Here is a 7,786-nt window from a genome sequence, read left to right as displayed (position 1 = left end):
TAAATAAATAATACCACGGAAAAAGAAAAAAAAATTACACGATCACAGAAATGCGAAAAAAGAAATGATGAAAAAAAAAAAAAATTTGAACATACACGCACACAGAGAACAAAAGATACAAGAAATATTAAAAAGAAAAAGAAGAAAAGGCCGATATGCCGTAAAAAGAAATTCGTAGTAATGAAAAAAAATAGTAAACAAGTCACCAAACGTAATTCATTGATAAATGAATTGGCCTGTTAAAAAAAACACACACATACACGCGAAGGCAGAGACTGTGTCACCCTAATGTTATTGTTTTGAAATTTGTAGAAGTGTCATTAGAAATCTGTGTCAATATGAAATCGTTTGGACGAATTGTTGAATTTAATCTGTCAATCAAAACAGGAATTTCAAAGGTCGCATGTACTCTCTATGAAACGGCGTGTAAATTGTTTTGAAATGCATTTTGTGTTCATAGTGAACTTTTCGGCTTTTGCGTGTTCATTTATTTTGTTTTTGAAAAAAAAAAAAAGGGACAATTGTTTTGGACAGACTGTTGAATTGTTCTTTGTTACAGATGATTTTTTTTTTGTTAAAAAAAAAAAAGTTATAACTGTTGCAAAATGTTTAAATGTATTAAGGTATTTTTTTTTTTTTTGAAAATGTTTTTATGATGTTGAACAAATATTGTAAATTGTCTTATGTAATGTTATGATTTTCACAGCAAGAATTCAAAGTTATCCGTAAATATACATTAGATTAAAATGATCTAGTAGAAAATAAGTTAAGACGTATGGTTGGCTTACAGATTCAGTTAGAATTTTAGAAGGGGGACAAGAATTAAAATTACGTAAACGGGCATTTGGAGAGATTTTAGATGTGATACGCCGTAAGAAAGGTGTTTTGTTTTAGCATTTGGTTTTGTTGTTTTTTTTTTTTTTTTTTAGAGATCCTAAAAAATTTTCTCCAAGAAAAGTGACTTGGTAGGGATTGATAAGCACAAGAAGTGCCCCTATACGAAAAATTTGGGAACCTGGTTAATTAAGTGCTTAAAATAAGCTGGTTGCACGTAGACGACTCCAAGCAAAGTAGTAAATAAGTCTTGGCTTAGTTAATAAACAGGCGTTGGAAAGAATACGAAAATTCTTAAGGGGACCAGTAAACCGATGAGAGGTAGTCCCGAGGCAATCACATATAGCTTAATGAAGTAAGAGACAGGCAAAAATATGCCGTAGATTACGTAAGAAAGATATAACCTTGTATTTTTTTTTAGAGAAGCATGAATGTGGGATATATCTGCTGGATCTTGGAAGCTCTGGTGAGAGGAAAGAAAAATCACAAAAAAACGGGCAATTAGATAGAATTTAGGCGCAATTACGGTGTTGGGCGCGAAACGTGTTAGTTAGTTAGGGGTGATATTTCTAAATCCTCGTCGAAGTTTCAAAAATCCAAGCAAGGAAATCCGAGTGAATCCGTATGAGAGAAAAAAAGGTATATCTTAAACTTCTGAAGCCAACCACAAAGATTTAAGTATATGAGCTTTGGTATGTCCCGTATGAAATAGTTATAGAAAAAAAAACAAAGCCATACTTGATAAGACTAACCATGCGGAAAGAGAGATCAGAGCACTTTTGAGACGAAGGAAGTCGTCCATTTCGAGAAAGGTGAAAACCTCTTGTCTGCGGCATATGGGTGGCTGGAAAATAGCTGATGTGAATTATAGGAATACCCTACACCCGAAAAGTAAATGCCACAAAGATCAGAAAGGTTCTGATCTTATAAAAAAAAATAAATAATTGTGAAATCGGCCGTAAAGGGCTGACTAAAAGAGATTTTTTTTTTGTGTTTTTTAGCCTGATCTTTCTAGCCGTGTGGTTGTGTAGATGTAAAAATAAAAAATAAAAATGTACTAAAGTTAAAAATGCATACATTTTTTTTGTGAAATATGGAAGGGAGGGATGTTACATGATAAGGGCTGTCCCCTGTTCATGTAAGTATAAAAATAGAGAGATTAGTTAAAATGGAAATAAGAGAAAGCAGAAATCGAACCCTGGACATAAGTTTTAAAGAACAATAGGTTTAAATGGAATGTCCAGTAAATTGTTAATTCGGATGAAATAAATAATAAATAAACTATTCAATTGTTAAAAGAATGTGGATAATAAAATATGAGTTAAATAAATTAGATATGTAGGTTAAATTCCTTTGTGGAAACAAACAAGGAAAATAGGTTATTAGGAAATCAATGTCGAAAACGTGCAAAGTCGTGCATGTTGAGACACGTGAATTTTGCTCACGTGGCCGGGATGCATGGAGTTCTGAATATAGCAGGTGGGAGTGAGTTGGTGGAGAGACAGTCAGAGAGACAGTGAGGAGAGACAGTCAGTGGGAAAACTCAGAGACAGGCGGACGTCTAAAGCGAGACGTTACTTCAGAAACTAAAATGTGAAACTTTGAGTTCTTAATGAGGAAGCCACGACCGGTCGTCAGAAAATAAATTCCCCATGTGTTTTGGATAAAGCTTATCTTTGTGTTGTGATTTCTACAAAAAGGTAAATTGTATTGTTATTATATGTCTGTGTTATAAAATGTCATTACAACAACATCTCTCTCTCTCTAAGATACAACATCATATGTAATAAGACAAGAACTCTCACTAAGACTCATGTCATTACTAATAAGAACTCTCACAAGAAAAAGCATCACTTATAATAGTCTCTCTCTAAGACTCTTTAATGAAACAACTATATAACATATATATATATATATATATATATATATATATATATATATATATATATATATATATATATATATATATATATATATATATATATGGGCACATGCACTCACAATCACACATACACATAGATATTCATACATCCCACCTTATGTATATATTGGTTGAAGTTTCCTTTCTAATCCAAGAACATATGCATACATGGATCCGGTCACCCAAACATAAGTGCGCGTATACACACAAACAAGATGTAGCATAGATAACAGATGATATATACACACATACACACCCGCACACACAATCATATGTGCACCCCCACACACCCACCCATATATACACACGCACACACGCGCGTACATACACATACATACGTATAATTTCTAATTGTTTTTTTTTTTTTTTTTTTTTTTACACAGTGATCACCACTTATCAATGCCCGGAAGCCACTCAGGGATAAGGGTTATTGCAAGTACATCACGTTAGTGAGGAGATTTTATGAAGTGTTTAATTAGTGGGGCGGTTCATTAGGAATTTGTTAACATTAGACTTGAAGACATCCAAGTTGTAGTTCGGAGGGAAGCAGGCAGACGGAACAGAGTTCCACAGGCGTGCAGTTTGTTTAGTTTAGAGAAATGGTACTGTACTGGGTATGGACGCGCGCACCCGTGAAAGTGTGCGTTATTGTGTATATATATATATATATATATATATATATATATATATATATATATATATATATATATATATATATATCCACATACATACACACAACCACATACGCACATACCTATATGTACACAATGTACGTGCAAATATATATGCCTATATATGCACACACACACACCCGTATACACATATACACGCACATATGTAACCATACACATATACATATATATATATATACATATACACATACATACATATATATACTCATATACAAATATATATATATATGTGTGTGTGTGTGTGTGTGGGTGTGTGTGTGTGCGTTGTGTTGTCGTTTTTTTCGTCATGCAAAAATTCTATTATTTTATTCTTACAGAAAATTGAAATAAATATTTAAGTTTTGCTAAAATGTATATTGATTTATTATTTCCATGTATTTTCATCAATTCGTTACGTTTTTCCCGCCATCGGAAACAAATTAAGTTGTTATCGTTAAGGAGATGTAGATCTTGTATTAGCAATTATGACTTCGCCGAAATATTTTCGAGGTTGAAGTGGAGGTTCCTGAGATTTGTTATAAACGAAGTTGAGAAAAAGCAGTTATCCAACGTCTAGTACATTCATCTTATGTATTTATCTTTTCATTATTTATTTTTAAATTATGAGCGATTCCACTTCTCTGCTGCTCTACCAATATTCGTCTCTAAATGAAATCATGAGTAATGTGTTTCAACGTCTGGAAAACATTCATGAGATTTCCATCTGTTCCTAACTTCATATATTTTTATCGGAAATAATTTATTATAATTCATTGATTTTTTTTCATCAAACAGCAATAGAGCATTGCCTATATATACTTACTCACAATATAAAACCATGAGTATGCAAGTGAAATTCTTTACAAAATAAAGATTAATAATTTATATCATAATTGATTACTTGTTTGTCCGTTCAACAATTAATTATCGGCTCCAAGACATAAACAGTTGGTGCTTGTGTAAGTTACTGATCTGTAAAAGAGAGTGTTTCAGGTAAACATATTGCATATTTTTGTTTAATGTCGAAATTAGTTAGACTTCCAGTATTTGCAAAAATGGTGCAACAGAATATGTTCTAGGTATATATTTAAAGAAGAAAAATTATCTCCAATTACAATTTGAGATTATGTATTTAAGTAAATTCAAGTAAAGTATATGTTACTTTGTTATACCGAATAAGCTCCGCAATTTTTCCACATGAAAGCATGCGAAAAAAAATCCATGTAAATGTAAGTCATTTTCTGCTCAATCATCTTTTGTATCTTTTAAACAATTTGTACAAATTTTATATGCAGAAGTACCCATTATTTAATGGTGATATTATGTAGCTTAGTATCATATCCCGAATATTGATATAATATGGATATGACATTAAACTATATCCAGTGGTGAGACCCCAGCTTGCGGGCTTGGGAGAGTGTGGAACCACCCTTTAATTGTCATTGCTCCCAGGTCGATACTGACTCAGAGTGGTAGTACCTGATAGGGTCCCAACTATGGGTTAAATAGAAACCGACTTGAAAACAACAAATATATTCTATTACAAAATGTTTCTTCCAAATTTTTGGATTCGACATTAAATAACATGAAAGGGTTGATATGCCGTAAAACCACCAAACCAAACCAAACCAAAACCGAATATTAAAAAAATGAGATTGAGAAATTTTCTCCTCCTCAACCTCATCCTCTGTCCCCTCCTCATTATCCTCCTCCTCCTACTACTACTACTAGTACTACTAATACTAATACTACTACTAATACTACTAATACTACTACTTATAATATAATAATAATATAATATAATAATAATATAATAATATTTTAATATAATATTAATATAATATAATAATAATATAATATTAATATAATATAATATAATAATAATATAATAATACTAATAGTAATAATAATGATAATATAATAATATAATAATAATATAATATAATAATAATATAATATAATAATAATAATAATAATAATAATAATAATAATAATAATAATAATAATAATACCACAGCAAATAATTATAATAATAATGTTACTGCTGCTACTGCTACTTCTACTACTACTGGAAATGATAATAAATTATTAAAAAAAAATATCAGTTCTACCACGATTACTAGAATCAAAATTTTATATGACAACGCCATTCGATTTGCATACATCCCACGGCCGTTCGATGTACTTATAAATCAATAGACGGCTTGCAAGGCCATTGTGGTGTCCTTATATGACGAAAAGTCACTTAAAACTCTCGAGATTCCGAAAATCCTTTCTTCTTGTCGCTGACTGCTAGACTTTAGAATCCGTTCTGTACGTTCTGCTTTCTTAACCGAAGTGACGTCAAGAAGTTTAAATATGATGTAAAACGACATTTTTCTCATATCCTTGCATAAAATCCTGTTAACATGCTTCCAAATAGTTGCAACTTACATCCAAATGAAAAACATATCTTAATTGCGGTGAACAATAGTAAGAAAAGAATTATTATTTTACAGAGCCCAAATTGCCATACAATGAATTACAAACTAGAGGCCCTGCCTCTACCATTCGATGATATGATAACCAGCGTGCCGTCATGATAACAACTGTGTTACATGATTATAGAAATACATGTCACTGTTGCTAGTATTACGAATACTAATATTAATACGAATATTAATACTGATAATAATAATAAAAAGAAAGTCCCATCGAACTTCTACAAAACGTAAAAGATATCTAATAAACGAGTATCTTTTGATAAAGCAGATATTTTTTTTCTGCATAGTGCAAAAGTGATTTTTTTCTGCATAGTGCAAAAGTGATTTTTTCTGCATAGTGCAAAAGTGATTTTTTCTGCATAGTGCAAAAGTGATGTTTTTCTGCATAGTGCAAAAGTGATGTTTTTCTGCATAGTGCAAAAGTGATGTTTTTCTGCATAGTGCAAAAGTTATTTTTTTCTGCATAGTGCAAAAGTGATGTTTTTCTGCATAGTGCAAAAGTGATGTTTTTCTACATAGTGCAAAAGTGATGTTTTTCTGCATAGTGCAAATGTGATGTTTTTCTGCATAGTGCCAAAGTGATTTTTTCTGCATAGTGCTAAAGTGATTTTTTCTGCATCGTGCAAAAGTGATTTTTTCTGCATTGTGCAAAAGTGATTTTTTCTGCATAGTGCAAAAGTGATTTTTCTGCATAGTGCAAAAGTGATGTTTTTCTGCATAGTGCAAAAGTGATTTTTCTGCATAGTGCAAAAGTGATTTTTTCTGCATAGTGCAAAAGTGTTTTTTTCAGCATAGTGAAAAAGTGATTTTTTCTGCATAGTGCAAAAGTGATTTTTTCTGCAAGTGAAAGTGGTGTTTTTCTGCATAGTGCAAAAGTGATTTTTTTCTGCATAGTGCAAAAGTGATTTTTCTGCATAGTGCAAAAGTGATTTTTTCTGCATAGTGCAAAAGTGATTTTTTCTGCATAGTGCAAAAATGATTTTTCTGCATAGTGCAAAAGTGATTTTTTCTGCATAGTGCAAAAGTGTTTTTTCTGCATAGTGCAAAAGTGATTTTTTTCTGCATAGTGCAAAAGTGATGTTTTGCTGCATAGTGCAAAAGTTATTTTTTCTGCATAGTGCAAAAGTGATTTCATTGAAAAAAAATCAAGTCGCTCGCCTTTAGCTAGGCATCCCTTAACTAGTAAAGTGCTGTCTCGCACCCTTCCACTTGATTTACAGGGTGCGTAGGAATTGGTTCCCAATAACAAGTGGATAAAAATATTTTTACCCTAGATTACGAAGAAACCTGTGCTCACATAAGAGTGTTGTAATGTCAGCAATATACTTATCAAATGACATTCAAAACATTTCGAACAAACGCAAAACTTCAGCCATAACGAAAAACTTTCACGCTTCTTACTAGACATTACCTAGATTACAAGATATGCGTCCTGCTAACTCAGCGACTACAGCATTCTTCTGGAAAAGGAAGAAGCAAGAAGAATCAGGACACACTGATGTTTGTTTTGCTGTACATAACACACTCCTGAAGAAAATACTCTAGGTAAAACAGCAACTGACCGCCTCATGTCCTGAAACAGCATTTTTAATTCCTGCCATGAATATAGCGCCAACACTTCTAACTTCTGAGGAAAATAAATACCTTTACAGCCAGGTTGACTGATTCATACAACAAGTCGGTATACCCGAGAGTGTCATTATTCTTAGTGATATAAACTCGATGAATAACAACGATGATGGTTTGTTAAACTACCTTAGTAGATTCGCAACAGGTAAATGAATAAAACGGGCAAATATTGCTAGAACAGTGTGCAGTTAATGGATTTTGAGTCATCAATGTATTCTATTCCACCAGGAAGCGCTTTATTATGCAAT

Source organism: Euprymna scolopes, chromosome 9, assembly GCF_053919585.1.
Source record: "Euprymna scolopes isolate OS-2025 chromosome 9, ASM5391958v1, whole genome shotgun sequence".
Classification (NCBI taxonomy): Eukaryota; Metazoa; Mollusca; class Cephalopoda; order Sepiida; family Sepiolidae; genus Euprymna; species Euprymna scolopes.
The sequence above is the reverse complement of the archived record's forward strand: the minus strand, read 5'-3'. Positions refer to the sequence as shown.